General features: G+C 36.6%; 1 protein-coding gene and 1 non-coding gene across 3 annotated transcripts in view; one reads left to right on the top strand and one right to left on the bottom strand.

The window, feature by feature from the left end:
* Positions 1-24,151, bottom strand: part of BCKDHB (branched chain keto acid dehydrogenase E1 subunit beta) — a 292,585-nt gene that overhangs the window by 9,706 nt on the left and 258,728 nt on the right. The gene's annotated exons all lie outside the window — the stretch shown is intronic.
* Positions 22,479-22,551, top strand: TRNAG-UCC (transfer RNA glycine (anticodon UCC)). The gene has a single exon. It is a non-coding gene; the product is annotated as a tRNA-Gly (tRNA).

Genomic DNA, 24,151 nt, shown 5'->3' with positions numbered 1-24,151 from the left:
AGGATAAAGCTGCACAGAGAGAAAGCTCCAAAGAGCTATGGAAAAATACCATTGAGCCTATGACTGAGCACAGTTCTGTGAATGCAAAAGAAGAAACTACTCAAAGCCAGGGAAAGAACCACTGAAAAGCAGAAGGTGAACAAGTTGTAGAGCTCAAATAGGGCTGGGAATAGTTCATGTTCCCCTCAGCCAGAGTAGAGAGGTTTTTTTGTTTTTTTTTTGCAGTACGCGGGCCTCTCACTGTTGGGGCCTCTCCCGTTGTGGAGCACAGGCTCCGGACGCGCAGGCTCAGCGTCCAGGGCTCACGGGCCCAGCTGCTCCGCAGCATGTGGGATCTTCCCGGACCAGGGGACGAACCCGTGTCCCCTGCATCGGCAGGCGGACTCTCAACCACTGCGCCACCAGGGAAGCCCTGAGAGATTTTATAATATACAGGAAAATGAGTAGAATGGCCAGAAGGGTATTGCCTTAGTAGTGGGGCTAAGTTAGCTTGAGACAAAAGGCTTCTCTGGATTCAGGAAAGCCTCAGAAGGATCAAACTAGTTCCAAATAACTTAACTGTACATCAGAACAAAATCAACACTCTTTAAAGAAATTAAAAAACAAAACAAAACAAGATTTAACAATGATATTCAACAGCCAGTGAAAAATGACCAGCATGTAAGAATCAGGAAAATATTTGCCCCATAATCAAGAGAAAAATCAATCAACAGAAACAGATCCATATATGACAGAAGTAATGAAACTACAAAGACTTTAGAACAGCTATTATGAATATTATAAATGCTTCATAAATTCAAGGATTAGAAAAACACATTAAAATGATGAAGAGAAAAATGGAAGATATAAAAAAGACGCAAATAGAAGTTTATGAGATGAAAATAGCAATATTTGAAATTGAAAAAATTATATTGTATGTGATTAACAATAGATTATGCAAAAGATCAGTGAATCCAAAACATAGGAATATAAACGATTCAAAAGGAAGCAAGAGAGGTAAAAAGACTAAAAAAGACACTTCCCCCACCAAAAAAAAAATAAATAAATAGAGCATCAGTGACCTGTGAAACAATAACAAATGGTCTAGAGTATGTGCAATTGGAATCACAGATATGGGAATGTAGGGGGAAGGGAGAAAATATTTAAAGAAATAATGGTGTGACGGATTGGAGATTGGGATTGACATATATACACTAATATGTATAAAATGGGTAACTAGTAAAGAAATAATGGCTGACATTTTTCCAAATTTGAAAAAACCAATTAACCCAGATATCCAAGAAGTTTAACAAATCCAAAGAAAAGAAAGTAAAAGAAATTCACACAACCACACATCTTACAAAATTACTGAAAACCAGTGATAAAGGAAAAAAAAAATCTTAAAATCAGCCATGTTGGAGAAAATATATTTTTCCAAACAAAGATATGAATTACAGCAGAATTTTTGTCAAGAAGTACAGAAGCCAGAACACAGTGGTATAACACCTTTGAAGAACTTAATAATTCTATAAAAAGCAAAAACATCTGGGAAAAATGAATGTATAAAAAAAGATTGTTTTTCAGATGAAAAGGAAGAAAGAAAGAAAGAAAGAAAGCTGAGAAAATTCATTGCCATCAAACATGCACGAAAACAAATATTAAAGGAAGTGCTTGGGCAGAGGAAAATGGTAACAGGTGGAAACTAAAATCTACAGAAAAGAATAAAGAATGCTGAAAATAGCAAACATACGGGTAAATGTAAAACCCTTTAAAAATTGTTTTTCTCATTTATAAATATCTTTAAAAGATAATTATTCAAAGCAAAAATAATAATGTATTTGGGGATTTAGAGCATGTAGAAGCATAGATCACTGCAATAGCAAAAAGGTCAGGAGGAAGAAAATGAAAGTATACTACAGTAAGATTCTTACACTGTATGTAGTGGTGTAACGTTATTATTTGAAAGTAGACTATGATAAGTTAAAGGTGTGTACTCTAAACCTTAAAGCAACTGCTGAGGAAAATAAAAGCCAATAAAGAAGATAAAATGAATCATAAAAGTACTTAATTTAAATGAAAGCAGAAAATAGGAATAAAGTATCAAGGAACAGATAGGACAAATAGAAAATAAGAAAAAACCCTATGCAAATGGCTAAACGTTCCATTTAAAAGTCAGAGGTCATCAAACTGAACTTAAAAGAACTACCCAATTTTATTCTGTCTACAAGAAAGCCACTTAAAATTTGAAGACACAAATTCCATTTAAAAGAATGGAATAAAATATACTATGCAAATACTAAGCATAATAAAGTTGGAATGGCTATATTAATTTCAGATGAAGTAGATTTTAGAATAAGAAATGTTAACAGGAGTAAAAGGGGACACTTCATAATTAATGTGGGTTCAATTCATCTAAAGGATGTAATAATTCTAAATGTTTGTGCACCTAATATGTATACAAATACATTTTGAACTTTAAAATACATGAACCAAATACTGATAAAATTGAAAAGAGAAATAGACAATCCTAAATTACAGCTGAAAGATTTCAAAAACTTTCTTGCAATAACATAGAGCAATTAGACAAAAAATCAATAGGATATAGAAAACATGAACAACACTATCAACTAACTTGACCTAATTGATATTTATAGAATATTCTCCCCAACAACAGTAGAATACACATTTTTTTTCTTCCAAATGCACACAAAACATTTACAAAATAGAGTATATTCTGGGACATAAAAAAGACTCAATAAATTTTTATAAAGTAGAATCCTTATAAAGTATGTTTTGTGACCACAAGATAATTAAACTAGAAATTAAAAATAGAAAGATGTTTGAAAAATCCCCCAAAGTTTCGGAAAAATTTCAAAACATGCTTCTAAATAACCCAGGAGTCAAAGAAGATATCTCATGGAATATTTTCAAACATTTTTAATTTAATGAAAATTAAAATACAACATACTGAATGGTAGAGAGCAGCTAAAGCAATGCTTAGAGGAAAATGTATAGCATTACATGATTTATATAGAAAAGACATTCTCAAATCAGTGATCTAAGTTTTCATTTTAATAAGTGAATTAAACCCAAATTAAACAGAAGGAAGCAAGTAATAAAGGTAAAATAGGAGGAAAACAGTAAAACAATGAAGAAAATAAATGAAGCTAAACTCTAGTTTCTAGAAATGATTGTGCCCAGCCAAGGAGGCAAAATGGATTCAACAGATTATAGGATGCAGTATCAAATCACCTCATACAAACATTATCATTAATTACAAAGAAATCCTCAATCCCTGACAGACACATTCTTACTATTTTTCCTTGTTACTGTTCTAGAAAACATTTTTCTTCCTGTTTCCAGAAAATCTAGCACAGATATAAGTAGTCCATCTTTACCTTGCCTGGTTGCAAAGTAGCATGATGATGCATGTGGGAGCTGAATTCATAATACAACTCTGCTAAAGTATAACCCAGGAGGAAAATACCAGCCTGGTCCAGACTCGTGTCAGCAGTAAGTCTTTGCCAGGAAGGTCCGAAATGAAACAGAAAAGTAGGTTCTTGTTTCTTACATACACAGTTGAAGGAAACATTCCCATCAGCCTCTAATCAGGAAAATAAATCCTATTGCTTTGAAAACAACAATATTATATTTGTATCATTTGATTTTTCAAACCAAGAGAAAGAGGTTTCAACTCACAACACTGTCTTACCCTTTTCCACTTATACCAAACAGTACTGTTGAAACCAAGCAGGACCCTGCGGGGCCCTCTTGGGGTACAAAATCCTTTCTGTGTCTCCTCCTTCTTGTTTGTAGGGAAAAGGCTTTAGCCTTCTAGACCTTCCCTCCAAAGGGAAGATTCAAACAGTTACTAATTAGGGGAGTGAGGGAATGCAGAAACAAAGGAAAAGCAGTCAAGAAACAATAGTGCAGGCATAAAGCAGAGTCCTAGCTCCTCTTCATGGGATATACATAACAATCTGATGCATATCTCTGAGTTCTTCTGTAAGAACAGAGACCCCCACCCAGGTGGAGGTTGGTAACTTCGGGGCGAGCACAAGTACGTGGACCCCAGACTGGTTGGAACAAGAAGCCTGAAGATTGAGACACCTGGAAGCCACCTTGTTACCTCCCCACCAACCAATCAGAAGAAAGTCACACACCCTGCAATGCTCACCCCAAATTTTGCCTTTAAAAACTCTTCCCTGAAAACCACAGGGGAATTCAAATCTTTTGAGCAACAGCTGCCCATTCTCTTTGCTTGGCCCTTGCAATAAACCTTTCTCTGCTCCAAACTCCATCATTTTGGTTTGTTGGGCACATGAACTTGGGTTCAATAATACTGCAGACATTAAGAAAAGAAAAATTCACTGGAACGTGAATTAATGAGATGGTAGTTTTAAGACCCTTGTAGAAGATCATGTTAAAGTCATCAGGTTTCTTAGGTTTCAGTGTCATCACCTGCTGTGCTAACTAAGTGTCCAAAACTGTCATGCCTTCTTGGGAATAAAATAACCTATCCCTACACATGCTATTTTAAGTCCTTCCATTTCATCCTGCTTTTGAAATGACTTTATTTCCAGACACCCCAGATGTAATCCCTTCGCTGACCACAAAGTGGTTTGTTCTGAAAAATGCTGTAAAGAGCAAATTCTTTGAATCCATATTTCCTCAGCTGACATGACCAAGCTGTTACGATTTCTCAGTGACATGTGGCAATTGCATCTGTAACAAGTCATAACCAGAGGAAACTCTGGCAGCATAGTGGTTGCACAATTTAGACTCAACCATTGAAGGAGTTAAGTATTTTGGTCTTGAATTCCAGTGTGGCTTAAGGAATGTTAGCAGTCTCTTTTTCCAAAGTTGTGGTGTACATACAACCCAGTTAATTCCCTTACACAAGGCTTAGTCATTATCCCCTGTATATTTTGAGAATGTTTTGTGTGTGGCAAATTAATGTAAACTCATCTTTGTTTGGCTTCTTCCAAACTGTAATTCATTAAATTCTCTACTGGTGAGTTGTTCCACTTCTTTAGTCTGGGAAAAGTCTTTTCCAGATAGTCATCTGTAATGTTGGCCATTCCTCTTCTTTGCATAAGTACAATTTAACTAGTCATAAAACACCACAGGGGGTCCATCCAAGTTCCCTTGGAAGCTTCAAAGCCAGGAAGACACAAGGACGAGTTTTTCTTGAATTCCTTTCCACTCCCCACTCCAGAGCCCATGGTTCTCCATGCTGGAGACCCAACCATGATATCAACTCCTGAGTTCCCAGATATACCTGTTCCTAAAAATCCTAATTGCTTCCAATAGCCCAAGACCTTTACTGACTTAACTAGAAATAAGGACAGCCATACTTCTTCCAACTCAAGGTACTTCCCTGTCTCAAGAAGGAGACTGATGGAAGTAGCAATAAAGTTTCTAGAACAAACCTTTCATACCAGCAATCAGGAAAAAAGAAATGCTCAATACTTAAAATATGGTATTCTGGTAAATACAACCAAGAGTTATAGCTAGTAGTTCTCTCTCTGTTTCTCACTTACTTGTTGGTCTTATGTAAATCTCCCCATCTCTCGGGGCCTCTCATCTCTAATGTCTTTCTAGATTTCAAAGTCTATGATTCTAATGATATAAAAATTCAGGGTGTATAGTAAGGAGATCATTTAATTATTTTTATTTATTTTATTTTTTTAAATGTGGTAAAAACTACATAACACAAAATTTTCCAGTTGAATCGTTTCAAGTGCACATTTCAATGGTATGAACTACACCTACACTGTGCAATCATCACCATCAGCCATCTCCAGAACACTTTTCATCTTCCAAAACTAAAATTTTTCACTCATTAAATAATAACTCCATTTCTCCCTGCCTTCAGCCCCTTGCAAACACAATTCTACTTTCTGTCTCCATGATTTTGACTACTCTATGTATCTCATATATGCAAAATAACATGGTATTTGTCCTTTTTCTGACTGGTTTATTTTACTAGCATAATATCCTCAAGGTTCATCCATGTTGTAGCATGTATTATTAAAGCTGAATAACATTTTATTTTATATAAACACCACTTATCTGTCAATGGAAACTTAGGTTTTGAGAAAATTGATTTTTTAAATTATCTACTATAGTGTTAATGTCCTTCCAGATCATGTTCTTAGCTACATGTCAAAATCACCTGGGAGTTTTTAAAAATACAGATTACTGGGCTTAACCCTAGATTTACTAAATAAGAATTTCCATAGAAGGGGCCTAGAAATCTGTATTTTAAGAAAACTGAAGGCCTATGTTCTTATCAAAAAGTAATTGTGTATCTGTCCCCTCCTAAAAAAATTGTTTGTTGGATGATCTGAGTACCAGTCTCTATACCAAATACAATATAGAACTGGTAAGTTGTAGTTACAATTTGAACATGAAACAAGTCAAGAAAAAACGCATGTGTGTGGAGGGAGTGGATGAGTCCCTAGTTCTTCTGCCCGGAGGTAAAGCATTGGAGCTGGGCCAGAAACAAGAAAACCCTGGCAGCAATGCATGCTGGGAGACTGTGATTTTCACTGAACTTTTTTGGTTCACAGATTTAAGGACCAAATCATGGAAGTAGTATAGAATTGCACCTTGATGTATCAAGCAGCTCTATATGGATGCTAATCAAATACTGAAAACCTTCCAATAGGTAAAGATCCTAGAAAGAGATTCCTCCATAAAAATAAGTGTAAAGTTAGCAGAGCCGTGTAAAAATCACAGCGACTGTCTGCTGACAATCTCCATTTGGCAAAAATCATTACATTTAAAGAATGAGTAAAGAGACAAAAATTAACATGGAATTTATAGACATGACAACACGAGGGAAAGAGAACAGCACATTAGGACTCAGATGATAAAAAATTAGGGGAAGCTGGTCATTCTCAAAAGGATGTCGGGCTTCCCTGGTGGCGCAGTGGTTGAGAGTCCGCCTGCCGATGCAGGGGACACGGGTTCGTGCCCTGGTCCGGGAAGATCCCACATGCCACAGAGTGGCTGGGCCCGTGAGCCATGGCCACTGAACCTGCATGTCCGGAGCCTGTGCTCCACAACGGGAGAGGCCACAGCAGTGAGAGGCCCACGTACCACACACACACAAAAAAAGAATGTCAAAGATATGGCTTTTACAAGAGAGGCAAAAAATTAAAAAGTCATGCATAATGAAAAAACAGGCTATGAATATGAGTTAAGATGATACTAACTGCTATGACAAATGAAGCTCCACATTTCAGTGGAACAAGAAATAAAACTTTATTGCTCTGGTATGTGAAATCCAAAACAGATGTTCCTGATTAGCAGACAGCTCTCCTCCAATTGGCAATTCAGGGAACTAGGCTCTTTCTACCATGTGGCTGCACCATCTTCAACACATGGCTTTTAAGATTGCCATGGAATGGGAAATAGCATGGGAGACCACACGTGGGAGACTTTTATGGGCCAGGTGTGGAAGTGATTTGTATCTGTTCTTCATATACTCCATTGGTAAATTATGCTCACATAACTTCAAGAGGGGCTGAGAAATTGTTGTCTAGTGGGTGCCCAGGAAAAAGGAGAAGCAGGTTACATGAACAGTCTCTAGCACCCTGACTAAAAAATGTCTACAGAATGAAATGCACATACAACAACCTGGGGAGAATAGAGGGCTGGGGGAGATGAAGTGGAAATAAAAGAGCAATAACAAATGAAAGCCAATGCAGGAAGCAGAGGAAAACTGAAATGGCAGGATATGGAACAAACTTATGAAGCCTTTCCAGAACACAGAAGAAGGAGAAAAAGATCTGAAAATAGTAAAAGAAAATGATAGACATGGAAAGCAGAGAGGTGAGAACAGAGATTTTAATTTCAGCCTTGGAGATGCCCTAAAACAAGAAACCAGAACAAAGAACAGAAAGGAAGTAACAAAGATGCAGCTGAAGAAAAAGTTTTACAACAGGAGACCCAAATATGCAGACATGAATAGCCAACCACAGTTCAGGTAAATGTATTGAAAGAGATCCATGCAAAATGCGCAGTGGAAGAATTTTGGAATTAGAAAGATAAGGAAAAAGAAATCCTACAAGCATACATGCAAGCAAACAAACCAACAAGAGATTATAAACAAAGCAACAAAATCAGATTGGCAAACATTTTCCTCTGCTACTTGAGATGCCAGGAGACAATGTTGCAACATCTTTTGATTCCAGTGGAAGGACTTTTGATGGAAAAAAAAAAAAAGAATTTTATATGAAGAGTCAATGTATCACTCACTACTGAGACAGCAGAATAAAGTCCTCAGAAAACCTAGAATTAAGAAATATTTGACTCAAGTAATCCTTTACAAAGAAAAGAAAGGAAACACAGAACAAAAACAATGTGTTTTTTTTTGCTGAATAGCATACTCTAAATGACAGCCAATCAAATTAAATGCCCCAAGAATGGGAGTCTTGTACATAAAAACTAGTATTGAAAGTAAACATTAAAACACATGAAACAGGAAAAATCAGAATGGTTCAAGATTGCAGAGTAGAACGACATGTGCTCATTCCCTCTTGTGAGAGTACCAGAATCACAACTAATTGCTCAACAATCATCAACAGTAAGACACTGCAAATCACCAAAAAAGATACCCCACACCCAAAGACAAAGGAGTAGCCACAATGAGATGGTAGGAGGGGTGCAATCACAATAAAATCAATCCCATAACCACTCGTTGGGTGACTCCCAAACTGGAGAACAATTATACCACAGAAGCCCACCCACTGGAGTGAAGGTTCCGAGCCCCATGTCAGGCTTCCCAACCTGGGGGGTCCAGCAACAGGAGGAGGAACTCCCAGAGAATCAGACTTTGAAGTCTAGCGGATTTGACAAGACTGGGGGAAACAGAGACTCCACTCTTGGAGGGCAAACACAAAGTAATGTGTGCATCAGGACCCAGGGGAAGGAGAAGTGACCCCATAGGAGACTGAATAAGATGTACCTACTAGTGTTAGAAGGTCTCCTGCAGAAGCGGGGGGGTGGGGGGTGGGTGGCTGTGGCTCACTACGGGGACAAGGACCCTGGCAGCAGAAGTTCTGGGACACACTCCTTGGTATGAGCCCTCCTAGAGTCCACCATTAACCCCACCAAAGAGCTCTTAGGCTCCAGTGCTGGGTTGTGCCTCAGGCCAAACAACCAGCAGGCAGGGAACTCAACCCCACCTATCAGCAGACGAGTGAATTAAACTTTTACTGAGCTCTGACCACCAGGGCAACACCCAGCTCTACCCACCACCAGTCTTTCCTATCAGGAAGCTTGCACAACCCTCTTAGATAGCCTCATCCACCAGAGGGCAGACAGCAGAAGCAAGAAAAACTACAATCCTGCAGCCTGGAACAAAAACCACACTCACAGAAAGGCAAGATGAAAAGGCAGAGGGCTAAGTACCAGATGAAGGAATAAGATAAAACCCCAGAAAACCAACTAAATGAAGTGGAGATAGGCAACTTTCTGGAAAAAGAATTCAGAATAATGATAGTGAAGATGATCCAGGATCTCGGAAAAAGAATGGAGGCAAAGATCAAGAAGATGCAAGAAACGTTTAACAAAGACCTAGAAGAATTAAAGAAAAAAATACCCAGAAGAGTTAAAGAACAAACAAACAGAGATGAACAATACAATAACTGAAATGAAAACTACACTAGAAGGAATCAATAGCAGAATAACTGAGGCAGAAGAATGGATAAGTGACCTGGAAGACAGAATGGTAGAAATCACTTACACAAGACAGAATAAAGAAAAAAGAATGAAAAGAAATGAAGACAGCCTAAGAGGCCTCTGGGACAACATTATATGCACCAACATTCGCATTGTAGGGGTCCCATAAGAAGAAAGAGAGAAAGGACCCAAGAAAATGATTGAAGAGATAATAGTTGAAAACTTCCCTAACATGGGAAAGGAAATAGCCACCCAAGTCCAGGAAGCAAGAGAGTCCCATACAGGAGAAACCCAAGGAGAAACACACCGAGACACATAGTAATCAAATTGACAAAAATTAAAGACAGAAAAATTGTTAAAAGCAACAAGGGAAAAATGACAAATAACATATAAGAGAACTCCCATAAGATTAACAGCGGATTTCTCAGCAGAAACTCTACAAGCCAGAAGGGAGTGGCACAATATATTTAAAGTGATGAAAGGGAAGAAACTACGACCAAGATTACTCTACCTGGCAAGGATTTTATTCAGATTTGACAGAGAAACTTAAAGCTTTACAGACAAGCAAAAGCGAACAGAATTCAGCATCACCAAACCAGCTCTACAACAAATGCTAAAGGAACTTCTCTAAGGGGGAAACACAGGGAAGAAAAGGACCTACAAAAACAAGCCCAAAACAATTAAGAAAATGGTAATAGGAACACACATATAGATAATTACCTTAAATGTGAATGGATTAAATGCTCCAACCAAAAGAAACAGGCTCATTGAATGGATACAAAAACAAGATCCACACATGCTGTCTACAAGAGACCCACTTCAGACCTGGGGACACATAGAGACTGAAAGTGAGGGGATAGAAAAAGATATTACAAGCAAATGGAAATCAAAACAAACCTGGAGTAGCGATACCCATATCAGATAAAATAGACTTTAAAATAAAGAATGTTACAAGAGACAAGGAAGGACACTACATAATTATCAAGGGATCAATCCATGAAGAGATAACAATTATAAATATATATGCACCCAACATAGGAGCACCTCAGTATATAAGGCAAATGCTAACAGCTCTAAAAGAGGAAATCGACAGTAACACAATAATAGTGGGGACTTTAACACCTCACTTACACCAATGGACAGATCATCCAAACAGAAAATTAATAATGAAAGGCAAGCTTTAAATGACACAATAGACCAGATAGATTTAATTGGTATTTACAGGACATTCCATCCAAAAACAGCAGATTACACTTTCTTCTCAAGTGCACATGGAACATTCTCCTGGATAGATCACATCTTGCGTCACATATCAAGCCTCAGTAAATTTAAGAAAATTGAAATCATATCAAGCATCTTTTCCGACCATGACGCTATGAGATTAGAAATCAATTATAGGGGAAAAATGTAAAGAAACACAAACACATGTAGGCTAAACAATACGTTACTAAATAACCAAGAGATCACTGAAGAAATCAAAGAGGAAATAAAAAAATACCTAGAGACAAATGACAACAAAAACATGATGATCCAAAACCTGTGGGATGCAGCAAAAGCAGTTCTAAGAGGGAAGTTTATAGCAATACAATCCTACCTCAAGAAACAAGAAAAATCTCAAATAAACAATCTAACCTTACACCTAAAGGAACTAAAGAAAGAAGAACAAACAAAACCCACAGTTAGTAGAAGGAAAGAAATCATAAAGATCACAGCAGAAATAAATGAAATAGAAACAAAGAAAACAATAGCAAAGCTCAATAAAACTAAAAGCTGGTTCTTTGAGAAGATAAACAAAATTGATAAACCTTTAGCCAGATTCACCAAGAGAAAGAGGGAGAGGACTCAAATCAATAAAATGAGAAATGAAAAAGGAGAAGTTGCAACAGACACTGCAGAAATACAAAGCATCCTAAGAGACTACTGCAAGCAACTCTATGCCAATAAAATGAACAACCTGGAAGAAATGGACAAATGCTTAGAAAAGTATAACCTTCCAAGACTGAACCAGGAAGAAATAGAAAATATGAACAGATCAATCACAAGTACTAAAATTGAAACTGTGATTAAAAATCTGCCAACAAACCAAAGTCCAGGACAAGATGGTTTCTCAGGTGAATTCTATCAAACATTTAGAGAAGAGCTAACATCCATCCTTCTCAAACTCTTCCAAAAAATTGCAGAGGAAGGAACACTCCCAAACTCATTGTACAAGGCTACCATCACCTTGATACCAAAACCCGACAAAGGTAATACAAAAAAAAGAAAATTACAGACCAATATCACTGATGAATATAGATGCAAACATCCTCAACAAAATACCAGTAAACACAATCCAACAGTGCATTAAAAGGATCATACACCATGCTCAAGTGGGATTTATCCCAGGGATGCAAGTATTCTTCAATATATGCAAATCAATCAATGTGATACACCATATAAACAAACTGAAGAATAAAAACCATATGATCATCTCAATAGATGCAGAAAAAGCTTTTGACAAAATTCAACACCGATTTATGATAAAAACTCTCCAGAGAGTGGGCATAGAGGGAACCTACCTCAACATAATAAAGGCCATAAATGACAAACCCACAGCAAACATCATTCTCAATGGTAAAAAACTAAAAGCATTTCCTCTAAGATCAGAAACAAGACAAGGATGTCCATTCTCACCACTATTATTCAACATGGTTTTGGAAGTCCTAGCCACGGCAATCAGAGAAGAAAAAGAAATAAAAGGAATATAAATTGGACAAAAAGAAGTAACTGTCACTGTTTGCAGATGACATGATACTATACGTAAATAATCCTAAAGATGTCACCAGAAAACTACTAGAGCTAATCAATGAATTTGGTAAAGTTCCAGGATACAAAATTAATGCACAGAAATGTCTTTCATTCGTATACACTCACAACGAAAGATCAGAAAGAGAAATTAAGGAAGCAATCCCATTCACTACTACAACAAAAAGAATAAAATACCTAAGAATAAACCTACCCAAGGAGACAAAAGACCTATATGCAGAAAACTATAAGACACTGATGAAAGGAATTAAAGATGACACAAACAGATGGAGAGATATACCATGTTCTTGGATTGGAAGAATCAATATTGTGAAAATGACTATACTACCCTAAGCAATCTACAGATTCAATGCAATCCCTATCAAATTACCAATGGCATTTTTTTACAGAACTAGAACAAAAAATCTTAAAATTTGTATGGAGACACAAAAGACCCTGAATAGCCAAGGAAATCTTGAGGGAAAAAAAAAAGGAGCTGGAGCAATCAGGCTCCCTGACTTCAGACTATACTACAAAGCTACAGTAATCAAGACGCTATGGTACTGGCGCTATGGTACAAGACGATACAAAAACAGAAATATAGACCAATGGATCAGGATAGAAAGCCCAAAGATAAACCCACGCATCTATGGTCAACTAATCTATGACAAAGGAGGCAAGGATATACAATGGAGAAAAGACAGTCTCTTCAATAAGTGATGCTTGGAAAACTGGGCAGCTACATGTAAAAGAATGAGATTAGCACACTTCCTAACACCATACACAAAAATAAACTCAAAACGGATTAAAGACATAAATGTGAGGCCGGACACCATAAAAGTCTTGGAGGAAAACATAGGAAGAACCCTCTTTGACATAAATCACAGCAAGATCTTTTTTGACCCACCTCCTAGAGTAATGAAAATAAAAACAAAAATAAACAAATGGGACCCAATGAAACTTAAAAGCTTTTGCACAGCAAAGGAAACTATAAATTTGATGAAAATTCTCAATAACAATGAAAACAAAGACTAAAAGACATTGAGAATCTGGGAGGAATTAGCACTAGCTAAAAGACGGTAGAGCTGTAGTTCCTGACACACACTCTACCTGGCTTCATGGAACAACATTCCAAAGAATGAGCTTCCTGCCTCTGCCTCTAGCCATCCATGTACTCAGAGTGGGATGAATTGGGAGGTTGGGATTGACATATATACACTAATATGTATAAAATAGATAAGTAATAAGAACCTGCTCTACAAAAAATAATAAATAAAATTCAATAAAATAAGCATGAAAAATCAAAAAATAAAATAAAAATTTTAAAAAACACATGAAACATAGCTCAGAATTTTTAAAATGTTTGCTTATAAAGTTGAATGCAAATGTCCAAAATAATTAAAGGAAATATATAATATAAAACAATGTAGTTACACTAATCTAGCTTACATTACCAGAAACTAGGAAGTGATTATAGGGATGAGAGGTGGGTTGGGGAAAGAGTGAAAATATGCACTAGTCTTTAAAATGCACTTTTCAGTCTTGATGTTAGAAAGAATATTAGGGAACTTTGGGTTAAAAGGATGCTTTTAAAGTTTAAAGTTAATGACAAGTATAATTTCAAATAGGATAGGAATTCTGGCTTAGAGAGAATCTGGGTGACAATCCCCAATCATCCTCTTTCAATTTCTAACTAAATAGCTGTTGAAAACAAAATTTGATGAAAATTCTCAATAACAATGAAAACAAAGACTGAGAGACAATTAGAATCTGGGAGGAATTAGCACTAGGTAAAAGACAGTTGGTGGAGCTGTAGTTTCTGACACACACTCTACCTTGGCTTCATGGAACAAAATTCCAAAGAATGAGCTTCCTCCCTCTACCACCATCCATCCATTTACTCAGAGTCCCAGGACCTATAACCACCAGGACACTGCAAATACCCCTCTCTACCCATTGAGAGATGTTCTCTAAAGCAAAGTAACCTCTGTCTAATTCCAGATACTGCAAACTCCTGAAAAACAATCAGGCACAAAGTAAAAGACAATTTCTGGATGCAGTGCATTTTCTGAGACAAGTAGTCCTGATAGACACAGTACTTGGGTAGGAAAGGATGGAGACACAGTGTATGCCTATAATATAATTTTTCAGACACTGTTATCAGCTTAAATGAACAATAAGCTAATTAGTGGGGGCAGAAGGAAGAAAGGAAAAAAAAAGGAAAAAGAAAACCCACCTAGAACAGAGCAGAGATATACTCCATAGAAACGGACAAATTCACAAATTGTGGAGATGAACCTACCATAAAGCTAGAGATCTGAACAAGGATGAGAAGAGTGAGATGACTGTGTAACCCACCTGGTTCCACCAAGTTATAAAATATGGAAGGAGGGAAACTAAGAAGAAAGTGACAACAAAGAACCTATAAAAAAGTATTGCAGAAGGAAAAGGATAAAGACATCACGGTTGGGACTTCAAGGCAGATTGAAAACATAGTTACCTCTGCTTTCTCTTGATATCTCAGTCAAATTATTTAAAGGAATTTGAAACACACATGCACACACACACACACACACACACACACACGGCATTAACTTAAATTCAAAAGGACAAAGGGAAAAAAGATAAGAGTAGACGAGAAATAGGAACAAAAATTTGAAAACTGAAAAGCAGAGAAAAGAGAAGTATCTAAGCCTGCAAGGGTGCTGATGGTGAGGAACAGGTAAATATACAAGCCAGTTGGCTCCACAGGAACCCAGAAAGCCTTCAGGCTTTTATAGGTTAGAATTTAGAGCAGAAGTGTTGCTTAAAAGTATATGAAGGAAGCAGATATACCCTGAACTCTGTGAAGCCTGGCAAACACTCACCCCTAACTGGCCAAGGTAAACGCTTTGGACAAGCTGAACCAGAAATTCTGGACTTAGGAATTCTAAGAGCAGAGCTAGAGTTCTGTAATATAAGAACTGAAAGATCAAACCAAGAGGTCCAACATATACAACTGTGACACTCAGGCCCCTTCCCTTCTACTTGGCTCTAAAACATGGCAGTGATTTATGTCAAAGAGTGTTCTCCCTATATTTTCCTCTAAGAGTTTTATAGTGTCTGGCCTTACATTTAGGCCTTTAATCCATTTTGAATTTTTTTTTGTGTATGGTGCTAGGAAGTGGTCTAATTTCGTTCTTTTACATGTAGCTGTGCAGTTTTCCCAGCACCATTTATAGAAGAGGCTGCCTTTTCTCCATTGTATATTTTTGCCTCCTTTGTCAAAGATAAGGTGACCATACATGCGTGAGTTTGTACAATGGAATATTAGCTACAAAAAGGAACGAAATTGAGTCATTTGTAGTGATGTGGATGGACCTAGAATCTGTCATACAGAGTGAAGTAAGTCAGAAAGAGAAAAACAAATACTGTATATTAACGCATATACATGGAATTTAGAAAAATGGTACTGATGAACTTAGTGGCAAGGCAGGAATAGAGACACAGACATAGAGAACCGACTTGTGGACACAGGAGGGGAAGGGGAGGCTGGGGCGAACTGAGAGAGTAGCATGGACATATATACACTACCAAATGTAAAATAGATAGCTAGTGGGAAACTGCTGCATAGCACACGGAGATCAACTCGGTGCTTTGTGATGACCTAGAGGGGTGGGATGGGGAGGGTGGGAGGGAGGCTCAAGAGGGAGGGGATATGGGGATATATGTATACATATAGCCAATTCACTTTGTTGTACAGCAGAAACTAACACAACATTGTAAAGCAATTATAATTCAATACAGATGTTAAAAAAAAATTTTTTTTAAATGGCAGCCACACTTATGCCCTATAGGCAGGGATTGGAGCCCTCACTGGGGAAACACACCTGCCCAAGAGATAAGACGTACAGGTACTGACAGTTGGGGATCCTCCTAGAAAAATGTCTGAATCTCTGTCCTCTCAAACTTTAGTTGGAAGCTGTTACTTGAAAACCCTCTCTCACACTGCACGCAGCTACAATCAGCTTTAAGTGGCCAATCAATGAAGGTTGAGGAGAATCCCAAATATTGAGACTAAGATACACAAACAGAAACAAAGAAACTCAGGGGAGCTAGAGACAACAGAAGTAAATTTTTTGAAAAAATAAAAATTAATATCCTCAAAAAGTGAGAGAAATATTGACTCCAAAAGGAAAAAAAACACAGGAATCTATTTTAAAAAGATATGTTCAGGGAAACACAAAGAAGCTTCTGGATATTAAGGATTTGATAAGATAAATGCAAAATTCAATTAAAATGTCAAAAAAAAAAAAAGTTGAGAAAATCTGCCAGGAAGGAACAAAAGGACAAAAGATGGAAAATAGGGAAAACATAAGAATATTAGAGATAAAAACCAGGACGGTCAATATCCAAGTAAAGAAAGGACAAGAAAGATTAGAGAAAATGTAAAAGAGAAAAATATCAAATTAAAATATAAATTTCTAGACCCAGATAGCATGATCTCCCTTATCTAAGGTCTACTTCACACAACAAAATGAATGAACAGACACTTCCCAAGTTACTTGGTTGTGACATTCAAGAACCTCAGAGATGAAGATCCTAAAAGCCTCCCAAAAGTAGCACTAGACTCCACAAATAAATATAGTGAGGACGCCAAATTATAAAAGAAAAATATTTGGAAACTGCAATTCTATATCCTGCCAAAGGAGCAAAAAAGTGTGAGGGTAGAATAACAAAAAAATTTTTTTGACCTGTGAATTCTCAAAATGTTACTTCACTTACAACCTTTCTTAGAAGTTCCTGGAAAATAAGCTCTAATGAAGCAAGGAAAGAAACTAAGAAAGAGGTATACAAGAGTCCAGGAAAGAAAGGGTTCAAAACAGTAAAGTGAATTCTGATGAAGGGGGTGATGATGGTGACGACGGTGAAGGGGAACTTAACATAGGGGGAAGCAAAGTCTCAAGATGATAGCTGTGCTGCTGCTCCAGAGAGCACACAGTCCCAATCAAAGTAGGAGGGATTCCAGAAAGGACATCTCCAGGAGATAAATAAGACTGATAAATTGAGAGGAGATTAATCTTCAGTGAAAATATTTAGGTATGAATTAATGATAAAAATGAAAATTAATCAAATAATAAGCATGAGGGGGAGCAAAACAATTGTATTTATGTGATATTACATGGCTAATGAGGGAAATATACATAGTCATGATAATGTAAACATTAAATACTGATTGACAGAAAAATTACGAAAATACTCTTTTGGGATACGTGGAGAGAGGTATATTAGAGAGATAATATTAAGGAGATAATCCTCATATTCCATAGTATGACGATAAAGACAAAACAATAAATCAAAGAGATAGCAATATAAGCATGTTATTTAAACCAAGAAGGTAATTACCAGAAGAAACTAAATGAAAGAGTTCAGAAGTGTTGTCCTTGGATAGCAGAAATTAGATGGTCAGAGTTAAGCCAAAATGAGGCAAAGAATTACTTTCCTTTGCTGTAAACTTCTTTAGGCTATCTGTCATTTTAATGAGAATATTAAATATAATTTAATAAGAAAAAGGATGTAATTGTATGAGAAAATACCTGAATGATACAGAAGAAGAGTGTATCTCTGAAACTATCTAATACAGGATTCAAAAGAACTTTTCAGGAAAATGCTCAGCATCTTCAACTAAGAACAAGATAAAACCTCTATAAACAAGATTAGAAAAATCATAAGTAAAAAAAAAAAACAAGATAGAAAAGACAACTTGAAATTAGAAAGGACTGAAACAGAGCTAACAACATGAGAGCTGAATAAAAATCAACATTGGAAACATTATGTAAGGAACATAAGAACTGTTGCAGAAAATGGAAACAATATTATGGAGAACAAAGAGCCATCCAAGAAGATGGAGAAAACGGACAATAGGATGAAAATGATAGAAGGATCATGGAGATTAAGGTCAGAGAAGGGGACCAATATAAGACACAGTGTTCATAAAGAAAAGCTCAAAATAAATAAAAATAATAACCAGAGCCTGCAATGGGATGAATGTTTATTTCCCCCCAAAATTCACATGCTGAAACCAAGCCCCCAATGTGATGGTATTTGGAGGTGAGGGCCTTTGGGAAGTGATTAGATTTGGGAAAGGGATTAGTGCCCTTATAAAAGAGGTCTGGGAGTACTCTGGACCCTTCTGCTGTGTGAGGTTATAGCAATGCCACAGCTGTCTATGAACAAGAAAGCATACAACCAGAAAGACGTCTTTCCTCACCAGATACTGAATCTGCCAGCACCTTGATCTTGGACTTCCCAGCCTCCAGAACGGTGAGAAATAAGTTTATGTTGTTTATAAGCCACTCAGCCTGTGGTGTTTTGTTACAGCAGCCTGGACAGACTAATACAAAGCCTTTATAGAACAAAATATTCTCAGCTGAAGGAAATAACCTCTGTATGTATATAAAAAGGCTCACTCTATTGTAGAAAGTTATCAATAAAAAGCACACCCTTGAAATGTTTTACCAAAAAAAGGAGGAAGAAAAAAGATCCTATAAATAATCAGGAAGAAAATATATGTTCCCTTAAAAAGAATGATGGTCAAGGATAATAGTCAATAAAGCAATGTCCAGAGAATATTAAAAAAATAAGGGTGTAACTCCCCAATTTTATACCTTGCCAATTTGTAGCTCATACGTTAGGGCAGAAAAACACGTTCTCTCTCTCTCTCTCTCTCTCTCTCTCTCTCTCTTTTTTTTTTTTGATTTAAGTATAGTTGATTTACAATGTTGTGTTAGTTTCTAGTGTACAGCAAAGTGATTCAGTTATACATATATATACATATTCTTTTTCATATTCTTTTCCATTATGGTTTATTACAGGATATTGAATATAGTTCCCTGTGCTATACAGTAGGACCCTGTTGTTTACCTATTTTATGCATAATAGTTTGCATCTGCTAACCCCAAACTCCTAACTTATCCCTCCTCCACCCCCTTTCCCCTTTGGTAACCATAAGTTTGTTTTCTAAAGACATTCTCATTTATTATATCAGTGTTCACCTTATTAGTTTCCTGGGACTTCTGGAACAAATTACCACAATGTTCATGGCTTAAAACACCAGAAATTTATTTTCTCACAGTTCTGAAAGGCAAAAGTTCAAAATCAAGCTGTCAGCTAGGCCACGTGCCCTCGGGAGGCTCAGAGGAAGAACTACTCCTTGCCTCTCCCAGCTTCTGATGGCTGCCAGCCATCCTTGGGGTTCCTTGGCTTATAGCGCCATCAGTCTAATCTCTGCCTCTTTCTTCCTACTGTCTTACCCTCTTCATGTCTGTCCAAACTCCCTCAGCCTCCCTGTAATAAGGAGACATGTGATTGCATTGGGTTCACCTAGATAATCCAGGATCCCTCCTTCCTCAGCTTCATCACATCTTTTGCCATACAAGGCAATATTTGATCTTTTGCCATATAAGGTAATGATCACAGGTTCTGGGGATTAGGATGTGGATATATCTTTGGGGCCACCATTCAGCCCACTACACCACCTATGTTAACTTCTTGAAAAAAACATTACTTGTAAATATCTGCCGACTGATTAAGAGAGTAAAATCAAGCGCTCATGAATAAGAAAATTGTGGTATAAAAGTATTGGTAAATAAAATATGATTTTCTAAATAATTGTTCAAAATCTATCTTCCTATTCAACAAAATACAGAAAAATAATTCTCAAGATAGAATGTCTATAAAGAAAAAAATAACTGTCTATACATTAAGCCCACGTTATTTCACATGTTAGGAATTTTGAACCCTACGTGCTCCTATCCAAAAATTATTTTAGGGACTTCTCTGGTGGCACAGTGGCTAAAAATCCACCTTCCAATGCAGAGGACATGGGTTCGAGCCCTGGTCTGGGAAGATCCCATATGCCACAGAGCAATTAAGCCCGTGTGCCACGACTACTGAGCCTGCGCTCTAGAGCCTGCGAGCCACAACTACTGAGCCCACATGCCACAACTACTGAAGCCTGCACGCCTAGAGCCTGTGCTCTGCGACAAGAAAAGCCACCACGATGGGAAGCGCACGTACCACAATGAAGAGTAGCCCCACTCGCCACAAACAGAGGAAGCCCGTGCGTGGCAACAAGACCCAATGCAGCCAAAAATAACTAACTAAATAAATAAATTTATATTAAAAAATTGTTTTAAAAGAGATGAGTATTTTGGAAAAAAAGCTTAAATTCTCACCTCATACTATAAACACAAATTTTAAGTTAATTGAATATTTAAATGCAAAATTTGAAACTATGGCACCCTTGAAACTTGTTAATGAACTTAATTTTATTATGCACAAGAGCATTTAAACTATATAGTCATTTGAAGAATGAAGTTTTGATATAATTGGTTACATAAAAAAATTGTTTTCTATGCACTTAAAACCAAATTGTTTGCAAACTGAAAAACAAATAGGAAAATGTTTATAAAAATGATGAAACAGTGCAAATATTCTTATTACATGTCAGGAACTCTTTACCTATGAGAGAAATACCTAACATTCTTTTAGAAGACTTGGTAAAAGACAAGAAAAAACAATTCACTAAGTTTAAGAACAAAATAGTCTAATAATAATTCAATTTTATTAGTAAGAATCCTTTGATTTTTACATTTCACTCATTGGCACATTGGTTCTTTCAATTTTTTTAAAAAAAGTAAACAGCCATTTTAAGTTGAAGTGGGTTTTGTTCTTGTTTTCTATAATTTTCAAGACAGAGAAGACTTCCAGGGCTGTGGTAGAGAGAAGAGAGAACTGAGGAAGATATAATCCCCTAGAGAGTGGGATGGACATTTGGATAGATGGGAGGTACAGGTCAGGGCAGTAGTTAGGGTGCTTGACTGAAGCACCTACAGAGATTCTATGTAAACGCAAGGCGTTACTACCTCACTGATGGCACTTGAAAGTATTTTATATAGGGATTTTCAGTGAAACGCATGCATAGAGTAGACGTTAGTAATACCAAAAATATGTATTTCAAATCTAATGAAGATAACCCTTGGCTCCATACAATTAGCATCATAGGCTCTCTAGATGAGAAGGGACTTCAAATGCCATTTATTATCTATTTCAATAACTTTCTTACAACTTTCCTTCCTACACAACCTTATCAGAACCAAAACTGACAAGCCACAATTTATGTCTTGCTTTTCCAGAAGGATGAGTATTATAAATTAATATTATATCTTCAAAATCTTATTAAATAGATTTGAAGGTTGAAAGGAATAAAAAAGAGGTACTTTTTAGTCTGGAGCCCATGATTGTCAAAAATGCATCAAGGATGATGGCCAACATTTTCAACGTCTGCTTCTTCTTCCTGGAATGTGTCATCATTATCATAATAAATCTTTTGACCATTAAATAGGCTCTTTACTGCATGGGTTGCAAATTACCATAAGTTAGACTGAATTTAATAAAAACAGAGCAAATAACATGTAGAAAACATATGACATGTTTACCTTATTTAATCAGGTGTTAGGAATTTCCTCAAGCCTCAGAGGATTACATTGAATATGCAAAATATGAAACATCTTTTCCAAGAACATAGCCACTATCAATAAAATAGATGCTTTGGGAATTACAGGGCCCACCAGTTTGCAACTCTGGAAAATGAAGAATAAACCACATTGCTGGTGGTTAGAAATGTTCTTAACAGAGAAGTTAGTTATGCAAAATTTATTTTAAACTTTTAGTTATCAAAAGTAACCACAAAAGCAAAATTCAGTGGAATGTTTTCAGACATTAAAGCTGGTAACATGCTACTGAAAGAATGAGACACAAAACATATCTCAGTGAAGATTAAGGAAAACATTTTTGTTAGAAAACCTGTTGACCTCATCGAGTGGGTTTAATATTTAAATGTGATGGACTCGGAGGAAAATGAACTACAGACACTGTGTAACTGTTAAAAATAACAGATGGTGAGAAAAATCATGCATAAAATTTTCCTCTGCTAGTGGCTGTATAGATTGTGAATGAAAGGCAAACTATATTTAGGGAATTCCCTGGTGGTCCAGTGGTTAGGACTCTGCACTTCCACTGCAGGGGGCCCGGGTTCAACCCCTGGTCAGGGAACTAATCCTGCAAGCCACATGGCGTGGCCAAAAAACCCCATAAAACAACAACACAAAAAAACTATTATGTATTGAATTGCAACGTAAAGAGGAAGGGACCTAATATATTGAACACCTGGAATCATCTGTAATCTGGGCCCAGGGTTATAGATATATATTAACATTTGGTAGTTTTATTCTCAGAGGTGTCATTGACCTTGATGAGATGGGGCTTATCCAGTGTAGGAAGTTATACCTTATTCAAAAGGGATGTAAGAATAACAGTGAATGTCACAAACGCAGGCATCTTTATAACAGGCCATACAGATAAGGTGAAATGAGATTAGAAAGCACCTAAGAGAGACAGAAAAAAACACCTGATCATTTTCTATTCCTGGACTATATACCTACCCTCCAGAACTAAGATAACAATAAGATTTTTCTGATACAGATTGAAAAAGGAAAAAGTAAAACTCTATTAGCAGATGACACAATTCTGTATGTAGAAAATCCTAAGGAATCCACTAAACAACTATTAGAACTAATAAATGAGCTTAGCAAAGTTGCAAGATATAAGATCAATTCCAAAAATCACTTGTACTTCTATACAATAAACAGTCCAGAATCACTTTGCTGTACACATCAAATTAACACAACATTGGAAATCAGCTATACGCCAGTATAAAATAAAAGTTTTTAAAAATAGTCCAAAAATGAAATTAAGGAAACAATTTTGTTCACACTAGCATCAAAAAGAATAAAAGAGGAACAAGTTATCAAAAGAAGTATGAAATGTATACTCTGAAAACTACAAAACGTTGTCAAAAAAAATTAAAGATCTAACTAAATGGAAAAACATCTTAGGTTCATGGATCTAAAGGCCTAATGTTGTTAAGATGGCAAAAAAAAAAAAAAAAAAGATGACAATACCCCCCAAACTAATCTACAATCCTTATGAGAATCCCACCTGACTTCTGTGTAGAAATGGACGGATTCTAAAATTCACATGTATTGCAAGTGACTTGAAATAACCAAAACAATCCTGAAAAAGAACAACAAAGTAGGAGGAATCACACTTCTCCATTTCAAAACTTACTACAAAGCATGAGTAATCAAAACAGTGTGGTGTTCGCATAAGGACAGACATAGAGATCAATGGAATAGAATTGAGTGTCCAGAAATAAACCCATGCATCTAAGGTCAACTGGTTTTTGACAAGGGTGTCAGGGCCATCCAATGATGAAACAATAATCTTCTCAACAAATGGCGCTGGGACACATGGATAACCACATGCAAAAATATACAACCTCACACCACATACAAAAATAACCTCAAAATGGATTAAAGTCTTAAATGTAAGAAACTGTAAAACTCTTAAGAAAAACACATAGGCGTAAAACTTCATGGCCTTAGGTTTGGTAAATGACTATTAGATATGATACCAAAAGCACGAGCAACACGAGAAACAAACAGATAAACTGGACTTCAAAATTTAAAACTTTCATGCTTCAAAGTACACTATGAAGAAAAAGTGAAAAGATAATCCACAGAATGGGAGAAATGTGATATGGAAATCATATATCTGATAAAGGACTTGTATCTAGAATATATAAAGGGCTCCT

The sequence above is a fragment of the Mesoplodon densirostris genome, chromosome 12, assembly GCF_025265405.1.
Source record: "Mesoplodon densirostris isolate mMesDen1 chromosome 12, mMesDen1 primary haplotype, whole genome shotgun sequence".
NCBI lineage: Eukaryota > Metazoa > Chordata > Mammalia > Artiodactyla > Ziphiidae > Mesoplodon > Mesoplodon densirostris.
This window is presented reverse-complemented; position numbering and strand designations above follow the sequence as displayed.